General features: G+C 38.0%; 1 long non-coding RNA gene across 1 annotated transcript; it reads left to right on the top strand.

The window, feature by feature from the left end:
- Window positions 1-1,204: 1,204 nt before the first annotated feature.
- Window positions 1,205-16,953, top strand: LOC140677590 (uncharacterized). Its single transcript, XR_012049361.1, has 4 exons — window positions 1,205-1,453; window positions 2,355-2,403; window positions 3,899-4,095; window positions 12,939-16,953. It is a non-coding gene; the product is annotated as an uncharacterized lncRNA (long non-coding RNA).
- The last annotated feature ends 5,898 nt before the right edge of the window (window positions 16,954-22,851 follow it).

Genomic DNA, 22,851 nt, shown 5'->3' with positions numbered 1-22,851 from the left:
TGCATTTAATACTTTTTGTATCCAATATTATGATGCTTGCAATAAACGTATCGAGATGCATTCATGACAGGACTGAAAAAGTGTAGCAAAAAAGCCAAGACAATTTCGAGTTCAAGTGACAGTTTTTAATATTTATTATTTTTAATGTGAATGTGGAGTAAAACTGTGGAACAAACTGGACTTACAACACAAGCAATGCCAAACTATTAATCGATTTAAACTATTATACAAACATGGGGTCTGGTTCAAATATAGAGATGAGGGTCTTTAATTTGACCTGCTGCTGTACTCTGTCTCAAAGTGTTAACATGTGCTCAATGTTTCCTTACCATTATTGTCTATTACCATTATTGCTATGTTGTCTATTAACATTGTTGGTAAATTAATTATTCCTACATTGTTGATACAAATTATTGTTACAGTGTAATAATTATTGTTACCTGTGGTAATGCCACTATGATACAACATCTGTATTATAATCCTTGAGCAAAGTAAGAGTGAAACTCATGTGAATAATCATTGAATGGAGAACTGGGGGTGGGATTAAATAAGTTATCTTTTCCCACTCCCTTTCAGGCAAAACTGGACAATCATGCATTACATACTATACATTACCTTTTGCACTATATTAATTTATATTATTACGTGTTGTCAACTTTGTACTTTTTTATGTCATTGCCTGAAATAAATAAATAAATGAAAACAAAATTGAAAAAAATGAAAATATACCTGTGAAAAATAAATACCCAAATATACAGTAATTACGTTTTATAATGTCTATATTTTATGTTGATTTACGCTATAGTTGGATTATTATCATACTGATAATCACGGTCATGTTTTCTTTTGATTATGTGTAAGTGTTTTGAATACCTTTTCAATTTAATACAATTAATTATTAGTAATATTATAGAGCTGTAAACTGTGGAAACAAGTTTTGCTCCTATAGAAGATGATGCATGAAGAAAAATAGTTAGGCACCCATTACTGTTGAATAAAAAAACACATTTTCTGGTTTAAAATGTATGGCATTTTGTTTTCATGCAAACAAAAATGCAACTTGCACGTGAAGGAATGGGATACTTTCTTGCATAATATGAAACATTTCAGAGGAGGAGGAGGATGGGAGTAGTGGGCGTGGCCTCGGACAGCATATATGATTTTGGACAAACGAGGTGCTCATGCACTCGGAGGGAGACAAGATTGGAGGACATGTAGTTCCTGTGCTGGGGTGCAGGACGCTCCTGACCTCCCCTGCGAGGAGGGGAGACCGGACGAGCGTGCACGAGGTTCTGATGGATGTGATTTGGAGACAATAAAAATGGACAAGATCCGGTGCGTGGACGTCGCCACATGCGCGGCATAAAAAAAAAGCTCAGTGCGCCACTCATAGACACGCTCATCTGGGGGATGCCTGCATGCACCGGGAAGCTCCATCATGCACGACAACACAGTAAGATATTTCCTTCTTTTCTGTGTTTTAAGGAGGCTCAAAGCGTATTTTTACGCATGCAAGGCCGACTTGCCCTCTAATAAATCCACATTCTAACCTCAATTCATAATGCCTGTTTATGACACACACAAAAAAAACGGGAAGCAGACATTCACTTTTCAGATAATATTGCACTGCAGTAAAAGTACTTTGCTCAAATGTTCAAGTACACGACGTCTAAGTCACTGCTGTAAAATGTACTCTGAGAGTATTCAAAGTTACTTGTGTGTGTGTGTGTGTGTGTGTGTTGCCAAAACTGAAAAGGTTCAACTATAATTAACACTTTTATAAATCAAAGTGCAGAAATAAGATGAATGCTTATCTAACATTAAAATGCAGCAATTAACGAAAGATAAAGGTGTAAGTGTAAAAACAATAACGTACTCAATTGTGCAGGTGATTTGCACTACGTATCACATGCACACTAACATGGCTGCCTTTTAAAATAGTTTATTAGCACTATTTGACACCTTTAATTGAGAACAAAAACAGTCAAAAAGCATGCAAAAAAGGATACATTATTAGACACGTAGCATTTTATATGGAGCAAGTCGAGGTGATGCTGCATTATATTACATTACATTACATAAGGCCTGCATGCAGCAGATACTGAAGCCCTCTTTTTTTGTAATATGACACATTTATACTGCACTACTGGGGGAGGTTTATTTTGGATTAAGCAGAAATATATTAAAAATGTGTAAAAAGTACGTTTTATGCATGCCAATACCGGCTTTAATTAATTCATCCATTGAAGGTGCCGAATTAATGCCTCTCAATATGAAAATCTCCGCAAAATCCCCGGATGTGAGGGTTCTCTGAGGGTTCGCCATCTAAATATGTTTATGTCTATGTGATATAGGTTCACTTCAAGTGTAGCAACATTCAAGAAAATGCCACTCAACGTGCAGGTAAGATACTTTCTTCATAGCAATAACAATTAAGTCAATGAAGTCAGTATAAATGCAACTAATTGATTGCTCTTGAAAATCCCCATTTTGTTGGCGCAATTTTCTATTCCCCTGATCACCTTTTATTTTATTTTTTTTCTACTGCATGCATTGATTCAATATGGCTTTGGTAATATAAATGCATCACATATTCCTGCACTTGCATACAGGCTCATAAGGATTTTAATAAGAGTCGACCACAAATCCCTTCCATAAAAACGCTCTGCTAATTAATGAATATTTTAGTCATATTTGGTGGTCTAATTAATTCACCAAAGAGCTGTGAAAATGAGCTCTCAGAGTAAGACGCTATAATCAGATTAAATTGTCGTTTACTAGAAAATGTAGTTCAAACACTCCAAATATGAAACACATCTTTATTTAAATTGCAGTGTCATTACTTAAAACTATTTTATGTTCAAATGTGTGCATAATGTGTGATAAGTAAAAAAAAAAAAAACGATCCAAAATTAAATAAGACTATAGCTTTTTGTTTTATTTTGTTTAAAGAATGTGGCCACGTGTTTGCGCGCGCCTGTGTGAGTATTAATTAGTAATCACACCTTCTTGCCCACACGCAGGTAGTGACGTCAATCCTCCATCCTATGTAGTATTTTCCCCTCTCTAATTATAAAATCGTTCATTTATAGAAAACGTGACATTAGTTTTTTTTATAATACATGTTTTCTCAGGTTTAACAATTTAGAGGGTGTTGAAATGAGAAATTAAAAAACAAAAAGAAAGTGTATTAAAATGCTCCAAATGTTCAGTTCAGTTTCCATTTTTTTTCGAACATGCATACAATACAATTACAATGTAATGCATCACATATTTCCAGTTGCTTCATTACAGCATGTCCGAAAAGGAGTAGGAAGAAGCAGAGCTTATTTATTCCAACCTTTTTTCACATCATAGCAGTTTTATCAAATTTCTTTGTTCTCTGTCTTCAACAGAACAGTGAATAAATAAATAATAGATACATAAATATACCATGAGTATGTAAACACATATTAAATACATAAATTATCATTATTTATTACAAGATGTTTATCATAATTGTTCTTGTCTTGGTTGAGTTAACAACTGTTAAAGCACTAGATGTGGATACAATATTTTAACGTATAAATATTTTACATCAGGATAAATGTGACGCTGGCTTGCTATACCAAAAGGTTGCATTACACTTTTTATACAGTATCCAGTAAAATAATTTATATAAAGTAAAACACACTCCTCTTACAGCACAGTTGCTTCCTTTTTCCCCCTTTTAAGCAATGAAATCCCTATAAAAAAATTCTGACTCTTTTCTCCTAGCCACTAAATCTTTGTTTTCGTTTTCAGCTTCCATATTAAACACATTTAATAGCTTGGAAAATGTATTGTAGGTGCACTATTTGCTTCATTTATGAGTCATATTAGTTCAATGTTCTCTAATCAAAGCACTTTCTCGTCACAGGTGTGTGTGTGTGTCACTGTGCACATTTGTGTGTGTGTTCAGGCCTAAGGGGTTGTCTGTTATCTTTGGTTATCTAGCTGTATGAGTGGCGTACATTCTTCATAAAGCTAGATAACCGAAAGTAACAAGAATCCCATTACGTGACTGCACCACTGAAGGAAATTCTTTAAAGAGAGGATGCTGCATGAGGAAAAAAGGTAAGATGGTGGGTTGTACAGTATGTACGTGTTTGGACAAAGAGGGGAGGTTGCACCTTAAGGGTGATATGTTAACTGCTGTTATACATCTTATATGTTTTTAACAATATAAAAACACCTTCCAAAAAGTAAAACACTAAGACTTAATTCTGTATGCACACATGCACAGAAAAAAACACACTTTTGGCATTCAGAATGCTGCAAGCTAGTCCTATACATGAGGAGTAAAATAGAAAAAATATATAATATTAATTATCATTTTAATATTGGCAATCTCCTGGGAATTGCTGCACATTTTATATATTTTATGTAGAAAGAGGCCCACTTTCATTCTTATTTCATAGAGACTTGTTGCAACTGCAAAATTATATTGGCTCAAAGGAAAGGATGTCCAATGTGCGGCACAGGGGCCATTTGCTGCCCGTGGCTTTTTTAATTTTTTACTTGGCCCACTGCATATTGAAAAAAAGCAAAAAAGGTGAAAAAAAGATCAACATGGCACAATTTAAAAAAAGGCTGAAATGTACATGCCTTTACTTAGTGTATTTGTAACACTTTTTTACTCTTTACAAAATAGAAAATAATATTTATATTAAAAAAAAAATTCTGTATACGGCCCTCAGTGGAAAAAGATTGGACATAAGGGTTTATTAAAAACTTCAATGATATTTTATATATAAAATGCAGCTGGGATAGGATATATATATATATATATATATATATATATATATATATATATATATATATATATATATATATATATATATATATATATATATATATATATATATATATATATGTACATATATATATATATAACAGCATGTTACCATTGTTTGGATCCACATCTCCCCTCCTGATTCTCCGGTGGTCCTCTGTACTTGTTCACACACTTAGGGACTCATTGCTGTCAAGTGTTCACTTGTAACAAGTGTGTGTCTAGCAAAACGCTCTTCAAAATGCAATCTCCATACCACTTGGGTAACCCTTACTAAGTGTTTATAAACTGTTTGTGCACCGGTAATGAATGTGTTTAACACTAAATAAGCTAACTCAGTTTATAAGATTCCAACCTTTAAAAGGTCTATGAAATTTACTCACACATTTGACCTCAGCCCACTTCCCAAAAACATGCTGTAATCCACTTTCAACAATTTAAATAAATATTTTAACAATTACTTCATTAATTCAGACATTATTTTTAAAATTCACATTCGAGGACCTCAGAACAAAAATGTCCACTTTCCAAAAATTGCTGTAATAATAATCTACTTTCAACAATCTAAATCCATCTTTTAACAATTATGTAATTATTATGTTTAGAACTCAAACTCAAAGACTTTAAGACAAAAAATGTTGCAAAAAAGACTGCATACTGTAAAAATAATCCACATTTGACAATTTATTCAATCTTTTAAGAACTACTTGACTGATTCAGGTATTATTATTTTTAAAACATTCATTCGAAGACCTGAAGAAAAAAAATGTCCATTTCCCCAAAACTGCTGATGTGAGAATAATCCACTTTCAACAATATCATCGAGCTTTTAAAAACTACTTGATTGATTCAGGTACTATTATTGTTAAAACTCACACTCGAGGATCTCATTTTTGGTTGACAAAATATGTCCACTTTCCAAAAACTGCTGTAAAAATGAACCACTTTAAAACCATTTAATTGCTCTTATACTTAACTAATTTAGGTATAAATATTCACACTCGAGGATCACCAGACAAAAAATGTCCGCTTCCCAAAAACTGCTGCAGAAATAATCTACTTTTAAACAATTTAATTAATCTCATAATTGATTTAGGTATTAATATTTTTAAAACTCACACTTGAGGATCACCAGACAAAAATGTTCGCTTCCCAAAAACAACTGTAAAAATAATCCACTTTTGAATAAATCTTTTAAAAACAACTTAATTAATTTAGATATTATTATTCTGCGGTTGCAAACGGGATGGTGGTGGTGGTGGGGGGGGGGGGGGGGGGGGGATAAAAGCGTGGGAGAAAACACGCTTTGGTCGTGAAGACAATGATGGAGGGATGAGGATGAGGCAGTCATATTTTGTGCTTGGGGGAGGTTGGTTGCCTCAGATCCTATATATGCCATCTGTGGGTAACACACTTACACTGTGAGGCTTGCAAACACTATACTATACTCTAACACAGTGGTTCTCAATCTTTTTTCAGTGATGTACCCCCTGTGAATTTTTTTTTAATTCAAATACCCCCTAATCAGAGCAAAGCATTTTTGGTTGACAAAATATGTCCACTTTCCAAAAACTGCTGTAAAAATGAACCACTTTAAAACCATTTAATTGCTCTTATACTTAACTAATTTAGGTATAAATATTCACACTCGAGGATCACCAGACAAAAAATGTCCGCTTCCCAAAAACTGCTGCAGAAATAATCTACTTTTAAACAATTTAATTAATCTCATAATTGATTTAGGTATTAATATTTTTAAAACTCACACTTGAGGATCACCAGACAAAAATGTTCGCTTCCCAAAAACAACTGTAAAAATAATCCACTTTTGAATAAATCTTTTAAAAACAACTTAATTAATTTAGATATTATTATTCTTAAAACTCATACTCAAGGGCCTCAAGACAAAAAAAAAGTCTGCTTCCCAAAAACTGCTGTAGAAATAATCTACTTTTAAACAATTTAATTGATCTTATACTTAACTGATTTAGGCATTAGTATTTTTAAAACTCACACTCGAGAATCACCAGACAAAATGTCCGCTTCCCAAAAACAACTGTAAAAATAATCCTCTTTTGAATCAATCTTTTAAAACTACTTCATTGATTTAGGTATTATTTTTTTAAACTCATACTCAAGGGCCTTGAGACAAAAAAAAGTCTGCTTCCCAAAAACTGTTGTAAAAATAATCCACTTTTCAACAATTTAATTGATCCTAAACTTAACTGATTCGGATAATATTATTTTCAAAACTTGCACTCGAGGACCACAAGACCAAAATGTCAGATTCCCAAAAACTGCTATAAAATGATCCACTTTTAACAATTTAATCGATTTTTTTTTTTAAACTACATTATTTCAGGCATTATTATTTTGAAAACTCATGCTCAAGGGCCTCGAGACAAAAATGTCAGCTTCATAAAACCTGCTGCACATTTTTGTATATAGCTAAGCCTACACACCGTTTTAAACATCAATAGAGATCCTTACTTTTTATTAAGTGGAAAGGCAGCCTTGCAAAAAACAGTAAACCGGAATTAAATTATGCTGCATGCTTTGAATAGGAAGATGTACTGCCATCTGGTGGAAGAATATATAAATGAAAAACTGAAGGCCAGTAGTACAGATTTCAATTCAATTCAATTAATTGTCATTGTCACAAAGAACAAAATTATGTTAAGAGCGTCAACACTGCGTAGTTTGATGTAAAGTGCCACATTTTCCTGAACCCCAAAATCTCCATAGATAACCCAGCGTAAACATTCAACAGATCAACAATTAACAACCTTGTAACATTGTAACATACATGGAGATGGTGACAAAAGTGCAGAAATGCAAAGTCCAGTTCAGAGCTATTGTTGGTGGAAGTGGTTATTGTCTATGAAAGGGGGTCAGAGAAAGTGTTCACAAAGTAGTTCCAAAATGGCATTTCCAACATGCTATTTTTTGTCACAAGAAACAACTTTTTAAAGTGTCTTTTAGCCTAATTTAAAAAGTGGCCTGAAAAAAGTGAATTTCCAAACATTATACGGGGGAACCTTAAGAGTGTGGCACCTTCCTTAAAGTGACGGCATACTTTCCCTATCTGTAACTACACGTACTTCTTTTGGGGTTTTGCCTTTATTCACCTAAATTTTCATTCTTCTCATTTCTTTCCCAGCTTGCATTCTCAGATGGTTGGGCCTCATTTGTATGCATTTGCATAATGAATGTCATTTACATGCTCAGGGGGGCACACCATACCATGAGAACCGTCTGTGTTGTCTGTGTGTGTGTGTGCGCGCGCTCATGCATGGTGTTTGTTAATGTGTGCGCGGTATATCAAGCGCATGTAAATCATGCATGCTCTTTTTAATACACAAAATGATTAGGCGTGGGTCGACAATGTGCAAACAAAAATAACTTTTGTTGTATCTCGCGAATGCCTCAGCAATGCGCCGAGTCGACTCCCCCTCCTCAATCCCATAATCCTCCTCTTCCTCCGCCCCTCCCTCCTCAGTTTGTCCTCTCCCACGCATGCAAGTCACAGTGCTGCCACCATCTTAGATGCAAGACTGGCACAAAATGGCAGCAGGAGAGAATCATGGCCACCTTTGCACCCCGGCCCCGCAATCGTCACACTGAATGCCTTAAAACAGATTTTAATTACCGCCGCTGTGTTAATTGCAGCCCCCAAACCCCCGAGAGATGAGGCGGCGGGGATGATATATATATATATATATATATATATATATATATATATATTTATATAGCGAGCGCCGATGGCTTTTGGGCGTTTGCCATTTCGGAGGGCAGCTGTGGTTTTGGCGCGACGCCTGCACTGCGGCGGAGTGTCTGTTTTCTTGGCAGCGCTCAAGACAAGTGCACAATTTTCTACATCACGTTCATTGGCGACGGCTATTACTTCCAATATTTGAAAAAAATACCTACAAGCTACCTGATTACTGCTAAGCGCCGTAATTAGCGACCTTTTGGCGACTCACAGGAGATGATGTGTTGCCATGGAGATGACTTAAGATGTGTTTAACTGCAGTCGTGTCATCTAGTTTTTAAAAGAATACAATAAGTTTGGTGGTTTAGCGTATCGCCGACGATCCTCAAATGAACTAGCAAGCACACGAGGGAACCTTCAGGAAAGGAACCTTCCAAGTAAAGAAGAGGAGGAGGAAGGCTTAGCGGGGGGCTTAGATAGACAAGGCGAGGCGGCATGCTACAGTGAGATCTCAATAGTGAGAGGCCTTCTTTGTGCTTCTGTGTGAGGTTTATTTTGGGGTGGGGGGGTGTGGGGGGGTTCACAGACAAGCGACACATTGTCCTCCCCGATGTGTGGCGGCACTTGTGGCGTAACGCCATTATTTAGGCCAGTGGAGGGAGCAGGGGTCTGGAGACCGGCTTAACCAAAACGCCAATTAGAGCTGGATGGTCCTGATTAATGGACGAGGGAGATTGGTAAACAATGGCGGCCATTGTCAACATAACCACCCCACTGCTGTCCCCCACCCAAGGCATACATACACAAACCCCTACCACACTGAGTCCGTTCTCACAGTCCAAGCATCCCGCCTAACAAACACACGCATGCGCACGCACAATTAGTTAGAACATTAGCATTAGCAGTAAGCATTACTTCCTTGTTTTTGTACATTGGAAATTCCATCAGCAAAAGTAACATTTTGAATGTAGTATGATTAGTCACAGAGGACTTATAAAACTTATAGTGCTGAGGGGTCTTTCCTCTTATGGTAATCCCTCCCAAGCCATGCAACGCTCTGCATTTCAATATGGCCCACTTTGTTTTCTCTCTTCTGCATAATTAGCCCCTGCATACTCCAATCAGGACGATGCCAATGTGCGGTTGCCACGGCGACCCAATCAGGGCTTATAGCCCCTCCTTCTTCTTGCCTCTGCGGTTGCAAACGGGATGGTGGTGGGGGGGAATAAAAGCGTGGGAGAAAACACGCTTTGGTCGTGAAGACAATGATGGAGGGATGAGGATGAGGCAGTCATATTTTGTGCTTGTGGGAGGTTGGTTGCCTCAGATCCTATATATGCCATCTGTGGGTAACACACTTACACTGTGAGGCTTGCAAACACTATACTATACTCTAACACAGTGGTTCTCAATCTTTTTTCAGTGATGTACCCCCTGTGAAATTTTTTTTAATTCAAATACCCCCTAATCAGAGCAAAGCATTTTTGGTTGAAAAAAAGAGATACAGAAGTAAAATACAGCACTGTGTCATCAGTTTCTGATTGATTAAATTGTATAACAGTGCAAAATATTGCTCATTTGTTGTCTTTCTTGAACTATTTGGAAAAAAAGATATAAAAATAACTAAAAACTTGTTGAAAAATAAACAAGTGATTCAATTATAAATAAAGATTTCTACACAGAAGTAATCATCAACTTAAAGTGCCCTCTTTGGGGATTGTAATAGAGATCCATCTGGATTCATGAACTTAATTCTAAACATTTCTTCACAAAAAAAGAAATCTTTAAAATCAATATTTATGTCCACAAAAAATCTAGCTGCCAACACTGAATATTGCATTGTTGCATTTCTTTTCACAGTTCTTTTTGACAGACATTTAAAAAAAATCTCACGTACCCCTTGGCATACCTTCAAGTACCCCCAGGCCCAGGGGTACACGTACCCCCATTTGAGAACCACTGCTCTAACGTATTCACTAGAGGTGGATGATACTGCAAACGATGATATTGATCTGGTACCAGATAAATACAGTAATGAAAAAGATATACCTTTTGTTTAAGATAATTTTGCCTTTAAATTGTTTATCATGATTACATTCAGACACAGCAAAATATTTTAATATCTAAATACAAAAAGAGAATACAGTGTAACAATATGACCAAATGAATACAAGTATTTCCTTTTATTACACACAAATATTTTAACAAAATTAAGTTAAAAGTATAAAACCTTTATAATGACTTTAAAACTAAAATGACAGTTTCCGCACCAAAGTTAGTGCAATGGAGTGCACATGAGAGCAGTGGCGTGTGGGTGGAGTGATCTGTTTTTTTACATTTATATTTTTTTTCTGAACGCATACATTTTAAAAGAGCAATTTTAATCTTGATGATGTGAATTAATTGGGAAAAAACTTTATACCAAGCAGGAAAATTGTTGTTTATTTCAACTATTTTCCCTAAAATGCGCATTGAGCTATAAAGTGTGTTTTATCCGATTACTTGATTAATCCAACAAACTAATCAAAAGATTACTTGGTTAAAAAAAAAAAACTTGATAGCTAGCATCATGCTATTATCGATCTGATACTGATACTACCCTTGGTATTGATATTTGGATTGATCCGCCCACTCTCAGTACTCACTATAATTAAGTACACATTTTCTGTTACTGTTTTAGGCTGAAGTCTGTATATACAGTGCATCTGGAAAGTATTCACAGCGCTTCACCTTTTCCTTGTTATTTTACAGTTGTATTCCAAAATGAAATAGTTTCATTTTTGTCTTCAAAATTCTACAGCAATACCTTGTGACAATTTGTACATTTTTTTTTACACAGCTTTTGCTCAATACTTTGTTGATGCACCTTTGGCAGCAATTACAGCCTAAAGTATTTTTTAAATATGATGCCACAAACTTGGCACACCTATCTTTAGGCAGTTTCTACTTTGCTCATTCCTTTTTACAGCACCTCTCAAGCTCCATTAAGTTGAATGAGAAGCGTTGGTTTTCATCCAGGATGTCTCAGTGCATTGCTGCATTTATCTTTCCCTCTATCCTGACTAGTCTCCCAGTTCCTGCCACTGAAAAACATCCCCAAAGCATGATGCTGCCACCACTATGCTTCACTGTAGGGATGGTATTGGCCTGGTGATGAGCGGTGCTTGGTTTCCTTCAAACATGACGTCTGGCATTCATGACAAAGAGTTCAATCTTTGTCGCATCAAACAAGAGAATTGTGTTTCTCATGATTTGAGAGTCTTTCAGGTCCAATTTGGCAAACTTTTAACAAAAAAATGGCTTCCATCTGGCCACTCTACATACCGGCTTGCTTTGTGGATTGCTGCAGAGATGGTTGTCCTTCTGGAAGGTTCTCCTCTCTTCAGAGGAATGCTGTAGATCTGAGTAACCATCGGGTTCTTCGTCACCTCCCTGACTCGACTCAGATGAATGCAGCAATGTACAGAGACATCCTGGATGAAAACCACCGCTTCCCATCCAAGCTGATGGCTTAAGACAGTGGTTCTCAAATGGGGGTACGTGTACCCCTGGGAGTACTTGAAGGTATGCCAAGGGGTACGTGAGATTTTTTCAAAATATCCTATAAATAGCAACAATTCAAAAATCCTTTATAATTATAAATAAAAACCTATCTTTTTTTCCAAATAGTTCAAGAAAGACCACTACAAATGAACAAATATATACATTTGAAAAATCAGAAACTGATGACATAGTGCTGTATTTTACTTCTTTATCTCTTTTTTTCAACCAAAAATGCTTTGCTCTGATTAGGGGGTACTTGAATTTAAAAAAAATTCACAGGGGGTACATCACTGAAAAAAGGTTGAGAACCACTGGCTTAAGAGGTGCTGCAAGAAGGACTGGGCAAAGAGGAGTGGTAAAAACTGCCCAAAGATAGGTGTGCCCAGCTTGTGGCATTGTTTTCAAAAAGACTTGAGGCTGTAATTATTGCTAAAAGGTGCATCAACAACCATCAACCTTCCTGCTTGGCACTCAGCATCAAGGGTTGGAATTGAGGGTTAATTTACCAAATGATTCCTGGTTGCGGCCACCGCTGCTGCTCACTGCTCCATTGTGGTGATGGGTCAAATGCAGAGGATAATTTCACCGCACCTAGTGTGTGTGTGACAATCATTGTCACTTTAACTTTTAACTTTAACAAAGTATCGAGAAAAAAGATGTGAATACTTGATTTGTCTTTTTTAATACATTTGCAAAAAACAAAAAAAAAACAATGTTACTATGGGTATTGTCTGTAGAATTTTGAGAACAAAAATTAATTGATTTATTTTGGAATAAGGCTGTAACACAACAAGTGCTGTGAATACTTTCCGGATGTACTGTACATGTTTTTGCACAGTTCTTAACCCCCCACTTTTGTTTCCTCCTTAGAAAGCGTTTGGCCACATTACGCACATGCGCTTGACGGGACGTTCTCCTGAACTATCACAGCACAGTGGACTGATCCGTGGTTGGGATGGCTGATCCGCATAGCGGATGATAACGGGCTTTTTTCAAGTCAAGGTTAAAAGGATTCGTCACGTCTTCATTACCTCACAAGTTGATAATAACTGTGATGCTTCTTAGTTTTATGCAATATGTCAAATGTTTTTTCATAGATGAGGAGAAATACAATTATTTTTACTATTATGTCCTATTTTAGGTTGGAGTGTAGGCCTAACATTTATATGTCTCATTTGTATAACATTTTTTATGTGTACAATCAAATGTCAATGACAATCTGTGTGACTAGAATGCATGTGATGTTTTTCCTCAATGCATCATAACTTACCGATTTACTATATGCAGTGTATTTGTTCTTGTATTTGACGAACTGCATGCAGGATGCACTGCTTTGTAATGTCAAATGATGATGTTTATCGTTGTCTTACATATGCACACTATTGTTTTCAAATCTATGCAAATGGCCTTTTGCACATAAAAACTATTGTTGAGTTTGCACACTAAACGGCTTGATGCCTGTGTGAGAAAGTGATACAGCAGTACAGGAACACTTCTGCAATGATTGTATGCATTATAACTGTTGGCAAACATGTACTTTATATCAGTTTCATGTTTGAAATATTTATTTGACAATTCACTACTGCAGGGATGTTCCCAGTGTGACAAATCTTGGCAAGCTCTTTTATTGGCCTTTGATTATTTTAAAAATGATACAAGTTTGTGTAGTGTATATATTACACTGATTTTTCTAATTTAAGCTAAGATGTTATCTTAGTACAAAAAGTGGGAAGAGTTTGGACACTCCTGACTTATATTGACATGCTATAGCTGATTGCACACAAGTCCATTTTTCATGCCCTATCTTTGTTCGCCTCAGGAAGGGGAAGCAGTGCAGTGTCAACACCGTGTATGGTGGGGATGGTGCTCTGCTGACCTCGACTGCGGATGTTGTGGATCGGTGGAGGGAATACTTCGAAGACCTCCTCAATCCTACCAGCACGTCTTCCTATGAGGAAGCAGGGCCTGGGGAATCTGTGGTGGGCTCTCCTATTTCTGGGGCTGAGGTTGCCGAGGTAGTTAAAAAGCTCCTCGGTGGCAAGGCCCCGGGGGTGGATGAGATCCGCCCGGAGTTCCTTAAGGCTCTGGATGTTGTGGGGCTGTCTTGGTTGACAAGACTCTGCAACATCGCGTGGACATCGGGGGCGGTACCTCTGGATTGGTGGTGGTTCCTCTCTTTAAGAAGGGGAACCGGAGGGTGTGTTCCAACTATCGTGGGATCACACTCCCCAGCCTTCCCAGTAAGGTCTATTCAGGTGTACTGGAGAGGAGGCTACGCCGGATAGTCGAACCTCGGATTCAGGAGGAACAGTGTGGTTTTCGTCCTGGTCGTGGAACTGTGGACCAGCTCTATACTCTCGGCAGGGTCCTTGAGGGTGCATGGGAGTTTGCCCAACCAGTCTACATGTGCTTTGTGGACTTGGAGAAGGCATTCGACCGTGTATCTCAGAGAGTATGGGGTTACGGACTGTCTTATTGTGGCAGTTCGCTCCCTGTATAATCAGTGTCAGAGCTTGGTCCGCATTGCCGGCAGTAAGTCGGACACGTTTCCAGTGAGGGTTGGACTCCGCCAAGGCTGCCCTTTGTCACCGATTCTGTTCATAACCTTTATGGACAGAATTTCTAGGCGCAGTCAGGGCGTTGAGGGGATCTGGTTTGGTGGCTGCAGGATTAGGTCACTGCTATTTGCAGATGATGTGGTCCTGATGGCTTCCTCCGGCCAGGATCTTCAGCTCTCACTGGATCGGTTCGCAGCCGAGTGTGAAGCGACTGGGATGGGAATCAGCACCTCCAAGTCCGAGTCCATGGTTCTCTCCCGGAAAAGGGAGGAGTGCCATCTCCGAGTTGGGGAGGAGATCTTGCCCCAAGTGGAGGAGTTCAAGTACCTCGGAGTCTTGTTCACGAGTGGGGGAAGAGTGGATCGTGAGATCGACAGGCGGATCGGTGCGGCGTCTTCAGTAATGCGGACGCTGTATCGATCCGTTGTGGTGAAGAAGGAGCTGAGCCGGAAGGCAAAGCTCTCGATTTACCGGTCAATCTACGTTCCCATCCTCACCTATGGTCATGAGCTTTGGGTCATGACCGAAAGGACAAGATCACGGGTACAAGCGGCCGAAATGAGTTTCCTCCGCCGAGTGGCGGGGCTCTCCCTTAGAGATAGGGTGAGAAGCTCTGTCATTCGGGGGGAGCTCAAAGTAAAGCCGCTGCTCCTCCACATCGAGAGGAGTCAGATGAGGTGGTTCGGGCATCTGGTCAGGATGCCACCCGAACGCCTCCCTAGGAAGGTGTTTCGGGCACGTCCGACCGGTAGGAGGCCACGGGGAAGACCCAGGACACGCTGGGAAGACTATCTCTCCCGGCTGGCCTGGGAACGCCTCGGGATCCCCCGGGAGGAGCTGGACGAAGTGGCTGGGGAGAGGGAAGTCTGGGCTTCCCTGCTTAAGCTGCTGCCCCCGCGACCCGACCTCGGATAAGCGGAAGAAGATGGATGGATGGATGGATATCTTTGTTCTATGCAAATTATATTGTTGATATGATCAATAAAAACGTGTTTACAGCGAGACAATAACCATATGTGTCTGTAATTATTTATCACAGAAAAGGTATATCTAAAGTCATGTCAGGATAAATACTGTACTGCCGCATATGTCTAAGCCATTTTGGCTCGTTTCCCGTTTGGCTCGCGTTATGTTGCTTTTTATGAATTGAATGTCGTGCTCCGACAGGAACAGCCGTCTGCAGGGAGCGTCTCCCATCCTTGTGTTCACATCGGCTGATCAATGTTTACACGCTCTGCACAATTCTAGAGGTGACCCATAGTCACATCTGGATGCGTCTGCATGGGGTAAAAACATCCTACAGCTGTTCCTTAAGTAGGCGTACAGGCCATTGGTTCCAGTTGCTGCTGTGATATAATTGTTTTACTTATGTGCCCGTTTAATCAAGGAAGAGAGGCCAGGCTATATGTGACGGATGTGAAGCCTCAAAACGTGCGTTGATGAATGACTAATCATTAAGGTCTATAGAACTTTGTACAGGAAGTGCGTTGTCCAAAATAAAACTCTGATGCTGAAATTTCTTTAAAAGTGCTTTAGAAAGCCTATTTTTGGTGTTTACAGCCTTAATGCTAATTAGTTGTTTGTCCACATCTCTGACAGTGGGAGTGTGTCTCCAAAAGACACAAAAAATGTTTCTCAGGAGGATATAAACTGTAACTCTGCACCAACGCAATATATTTTATATATCACAAACAATGTAACATTAAGACGGGGCGCAGAAAGACACAAATATTAGCAACACTACTGTTGGAATAATTGTTTGTAAGTTATCACAAAAGAAACATTATATTGCATTATGTTCCTGATGAGAAGATGAAGGCTGTCTTTCGAGGCCTAACAAGAAGAAGAAGGCTCGTAAAACTCCACTGTGATTTCAACACGGACAGATGGCAGGATCTGCTCAACTCCCAGAGGAACTCTCTTTGAAGTGTTAAACGAACTCTCTCTGAAGTATTTCACAAACTCTCTTCCAACTATTTGGTAACCGAGATCAACGCTGTTTACGACCCGCTGCCCTCTTGAAGTCACTGTGGTCAGGAGACGGGAGGGGTTATCCATTGTCCTCCAACACCTGCCCCAGCTGGATCCAGGAAGAGCCCAAGCCCGAGAAATCCTCTTCTTGGACTTCAAAGCGACCGAAAACAATGACTGTTTTACATACCTCCCCATTCCTGCTGAGACAATGTGTTGGTGCGTGAACATTGAATATTGTAATAAAGAGGAGACGAAAACCTTCTTCGTCAGAGCGTGCTAAGACACTGTAAGAGGTTACAGGTTGACGCATGTCTCTCCTCAATTGAGTCCAAATTGAATTCTGTCTCTTTTTGATTCCTTGCCTTTTGTCTTGTTTAATAGATATCACAGTGTTTGAATGTGACATCTAATTGGTCCTTCGAGCCGGATTCCAACACGTCTGACGATTCCAGCAAGAATGAGTGAAACCAGAAAGACCATGGTAACCAAATCCTGATTGAGGAACTGCTTTTTCTTCATTCGGGCTGGAATTGAAAGACTGACGGAAATCCAAGGACAAGAGGAAGGAACGCAGAGAGCAGTGAGTACGTTTTAAATTGACGAAGAAAGAAACGACTAAGAAAAAGCGTGTGACTGAGGGTTACGACGCATAGACAAACCCTGTAAATCCTAGGCTCTAACAGGTAAAAAGGCCAAATAATTAGAGGGACGTCGGAGTCCAACGTCCGTGAGTATTACAATTTTAAATAAAAACTGAATTAAAATAAAACTGAAGAGGCCAATATACTGCAGGTAAACGGAACCACGAAAACTGGAATCCGTAATATCCATAAACAAACATACTAGGAGGTGTCGGAGCCCACAATAATTTGAAATATCCGTGAACCATTATCCTGAGGACGACGGAGTCCAACAGACCTAAAATGGTCTATTCAGAATAAAAACTGAATTTTGTCCGTAAAAAACAATAACCTCGAGGGCGACGGGGTCCTCATGAAATATTGAAATTTCCGTAGATCAATATACTGAAAGGTGTGAATGTGAGAGTGTGTGGGAGTAATCGCCATTAGGCTATCACTCCATATTAAAGTTGTGAGAAGTAAATAGTGGGTTATTGTGGATGCTCTAGGCAAGACACCTCCACTGGGGAACCATCTCCAGTAGAAGCGACATGTACCACAATAATAAATTAAACCACTATCTTACAAAAAAGACAAAAGTAATCCTTATAAGTTCGGCTCTGTAGGGGACGACGGATTACTCCAAATTCTAAAAATGGAAAGAGGGACACAAAGAAGCGCAGATCTAATATGGTCTATTACAATCTATTTAAACCAAAATAGAAGACAACAACCACGTCAGCGGTTACACCCGACTGCGTGTTGGCGTTGTAGCAGAGAAGGACATTTTGCAAGAAACTGCCCTGAAATAAAGAAAACATTTAAATAGGAGACATCCAAATCTCCGAAGACCACACGAAAAGACAAATATATTGATAATAAGGACATACTAAATTATGAGGACTTAAGTAAAAAACAGCGAGTAAATCAGAGATAATAATAATATAAATAAAGGGTAAAGAAATAAAATTTTTGTGTGACACCAGAGCATGTAAAAATTAAAGAAGTTAAAGTACCAATGATTGTCACACACACACTAGGTGTGGCGAAATTATTCTCTGCATTTGACCCATCACCCTTGATCACACCCTGGGAGGTGAGGGGAGCATGTAGAGAATAAAATGACTGTGCTAGGTTTAGCAATAGTATCAGATTATGAAGGAGGTTCAAATAAAAATAAGAATAGGTTAAAAGAAAAAGCAAATAGGAGAAAAATCTCAAAGTGCTAAAATGAGATAAAAGTAAAAATAGATGAAGAAATGGGAAGAAATCAATAAGAAAAATTAATGCAAAATGAAATAAACTAATGCGAAAGAGAGATAATGGGGGTATTGAAATAAGAGATGAAGAAAAGGTAGACTGAAGATATACATGTATGTTTGGATATATAAAGAGCGCTTTTATATATACAAATATATATATGTATAATTAAATAATGGAATAAATAAAAACCTAGATTAATAACTATAATAAGAGTTGAGATGTATAGTATGATAAAATGATAAAGTGGGTTACATGTTCATTAGCTGAGGAAAGAAGAGAGAAAAAAGAAAAAAAAAAAAAGGAGAAAAGCTCAAGTGTTGCTGACCTTTGCCCTCTAGGAGTGCACTCACGCACTCATACACCACCGTGTGTGTGTGTGTGTGTGTGTGTGCGTGGCACAGTGGGGGAGGTGTGAAAGTGAATTTATTACATGTAAATTTAAAGTAGGTTTAACTTTGAAGTGTAGTATAACATTCTTAAGTTAGATTATGTTTTAGACATTTGCAACACCATACATCTGAGTGTTGAGCTAAGATAAGATAAGGACATAACATAGAATAAATAAGGAGGTATGGCAATCAGGAAAACGATCAGCTAGCGATAGACAACTGATTGCTTTAAATATTGTTGAATAGTAATTGCAAATAAAAAATATAAACAATGGGAAGAATGTAAATTCAGAGTTTAAAAGTATAGATTAAGTGGCATATAGACAGTTAAGTGAGTTTAAAATGTTACTTAAAAAAAAAAAACCATAAAGTAATATGTATAACATTTGAATTAGGAGAAAAATAACATTAGCGTTATTAAATCATCTACATAGTGAAAGACACAAAATAAGCAAAATAAAAGTATAATTATGCAAAAGAGAAGTAAAGGATCTAGGACGTTCTCTAAACAAAAATGCACGCACTATTGTGGAAAATAGAAAAACTAAGTACGACAAGTACACAAACCACAAATAAAGAAGCAAATGAGGTCATTTCTAGGATTAACTAATTATTGTAGAAGTTGGATACCAAATTATGCTGAAATAGTAACTCCTTTAAGTAAATTAATGAAAAATGTAATCATCTGTAGAGTGGAATTCAGAAGCTAAAGCAGCATTCTGTGAAATAAAAATAGAACAGAATGTGCGATTGTTCCAGTAATGAAAATTTTGAAAGCTATGAAATGACCATCAAATTGCTCAATGCAAGCGGCAGAACTAGAAGCACTAATAGAAGCATGTAAAGTAATGAAAGATCAAAAGGTCACAATATATATAAAGATAGCCAAAATATAGAAATTATAAAGTCAACAGGAAAACCTGTAACACATGGAGAACTATTAAAAGAATTAGTAGAAGCAGTACAGCTACCAGCTAAAATAGCAATATGCAAATGTGCGACACACACCAAAGGAACAGACACAGTATCAATAGGAAATGTGTTTGCTGACAAAACAGCAAAACAAGCAACAGAAAAGGAAATACATATTTCAAACTACAAACTAGCGCATGATATACTAAAAGACATGCAACAACAAAGTACTCCAAAAGAAAAAGATAAATGGATTTTAAAAACGGAGTCACGTTGATCAAAGAAGACATCTATGTATGTCCAGACAATAAACTAATCTTACCAAAAAATCTATATAAGTGGGTAGCAGTTTTGAGCCAAGGTTGAACTCATGGCTCAACAGGAGGGATATGAATGCCCTTATACAGAAGTACTATACTTCCTATAGTTTAATTCTTATAAAAAAAAAGTGTATAAAACATCTACGCAATTAACTAAATAAGAGTGAAGGAAAACATTATTGTCTGGTCATAGTAGATACATTTTCAAAGTAGGTAGAAATATTTCCTAAAGGAAAAGCAGATGTGCTGACAGTAGCAAAAGCATTATGCAAATACTTAGTAAAAATGTACATTAACATTACAAGTACAACAGGACTAACACCATTTGAAAGATAGTGGAAAGACCAAGCTAAATACACTTAGCACATAGTAAAAAGGTCATATAATGGGAAAAGTATTTGGGATTGTATTTACATTGTAGAAAGGTCATATAATGGGAAAAAAGTATTTGGAATTGTATTTGTGTTATCAAAGGGACATGTTAACTAGCACACTACAAATTCCACTGTGACAAAGTTGTAAACATACCATTTGATGGTGTGTCAAAGTTTGATAATAATTGGTTCCTGTTTTGGTAATTAATTTGTTCCTTATGGCGGAGCAAGTGGGAAAGGCTACAAAAACTGATTGTGTTGTATGTATAAGCCCAGACAATTACTCAAGATGAGTCAAAAAAAAGTTGAATTGAAGTAATGAGCAAAACAAAATTGACCCTGTAGCTAAAGAGACAAAACAGAAACCAATATTTGATAAATATGTGAAAAAGCTAATTATACCTGCATTAACATGCAAGGCTCTGTACAACAGTTAGGAAGCGTATCATCAGATAACTGCATACACATAGTAAAAGTATCAATACAGTACAAGAATTGTTAACACGCCTTAACAGTTTGATATCTGAACATTGGAAAATAATTAGACATGATGTAAACTGGCAAAGTGTTGGAGATCCAACTTATATCGATGCAATAGGTGTCCCAAGAGGTGTACCTGACGACTATAAATTGGTAAATCAAGTTGCAGCTGGATTTGAATCATACGTCTACTGGTGGTGTACGATTAACAAGAATGTTGACAGAATAAACTATGTCCACTACAATGTACAGGGATTGGAAAATTACACAGGCCAAGACTTGAAGCCGTCGCTAATCAACTCGCCACCGCCACCTTCTTTATGGCTTTTCAAAACCGTATGACGCAAAAAAGGGGGCGTGTGCGCAATATTTGGTGAACAGTGTTGCATGTTCGTACCAAACTGCACTGACGCAGAAAGTAGCCTGACCAAAGCAATGGAAGGCCTGCACACCCTTAACGGTAAACTGAAAGAGCATTCAGGCATAGATACATCTATGTGGGAGGGGTGGTTGGACGTGTTTGGCAAATACAAGTCTTTGGTATCTGGTATCTATGGCCGTGTTCAGCAATACTGACGTTGTGTGGATGTTGTTGTATTCCCTGTCTGTTCTCTGTTTAACCGTCTGATTACCACAGCGATTAGCCCAGCAGATGATAAAGCTGTTCAGATGTACTTCCTGGTGGACGACAAGGAAGATGAATCTGAAGACGAGGATACCTACCAGGATGGTGTTCCTGATTTATTTCCAGAAATGTCATAAATATGAGGAAAAATGTATGTTCAATTCTGAGTGTAAACATAACTTTGTCGTAAGGAAATTAACCATTAACTGAAAATTGCAAGAAGAAGTTATTAGGGATAAGGAGATTATGGGAACGTTTTTGCGATAAACAGGAGGGAATTGTTGGAATAATTGTTTGTAAGTTATCACAAAAGAAACATTATATTGCATTATGTTCCTGATGAGAAGATGAAGGCTGTCTTTCGAGGCCTAACAAGAGGAAGAAGGCTCGTAAAACTCCACTGTGATTTCAACACGGACAGATGGCAGGATCTGCTCAACTCCCAGAGGAACTCTCTTTGAAGTGTTAAACGAACTCTCTCTGAAGTATTTCACAAACTCTCTTCCAACTATTTGGTAACCGAGATCAACGCTGTTTACGACCCGCTGCCCTCTTGAAGTCACTGTGGTCAGGAGACGGGAGGGGTTATCCATTGTCCTCCAACACCTGCCCCAGCTGGATCCAGGAAAAGCCCAAGCCCGAGAAATCCTCTTCTTGGACTTCAAAGCGACCGTAAACAATGACTGTTTTACATACCTCCCCATTCCTGCTGAGACATGTGTTGGTGCGTGAACATTGAATATTGTAATAAAGAGGAGACGAAAACCTTCTTCGTCAGAGCGTGCTAAGACACTGTAAGAGGTTACAGGTTGACGCATGTCTCTCCTCAATTGAGTCCAAATTGAATTCTGTCTCTGTTTGATTCCTTGCCTTTTGTCTTGTTTAATAGATATCACAGTGTTTGAACGTGACAACTACCATAGCTATGTGAGCTACAATGCTAACATACACTTACATTTGAACAGCAACATCATGTTAGGTTAGCCTCTTAACTCAAGAAGAACAAAATGATCAAATACACAGCTCCCATGTCTGTAATAGGCAGATGGATAGTTGTCAGATATGTATTTTGGAATGGGTAGCGCAGCCTGTTTGAGTGGGGAGGGGGTTACAAAGTTGTCCTCCATGAAGGTTGTATACAGTTGTCCCTTGCCACTTTGTGCTCAGAATTCAGTGGCTTCACTCTATTGCAGTTTTTCAAAATATATTAGAAAATCATGTCACGGTTCCACGCTGTTTCACGTTTTACTATAGCAAGTCTATTATTC

Source organism: Nerophis lumbriciformis, linkage group LG37 (assembly GCF_033978685.3).
Source record: "Nerophis lumbriciformis linkage group LG37, RoL_Nlum_v2.1, whole genome shotgun sequence".
NCBI lineage: Eukaryota > Metazoa > Chordata > Actinopteri > Syngnathiformes > Syngnathidae > Nerophis > Nerophis lumbriciformis.
Note: the sequence above shows the minus strand (reverse complement) of the source record. Positions and strands in the feature narration are given on the sequence as shown.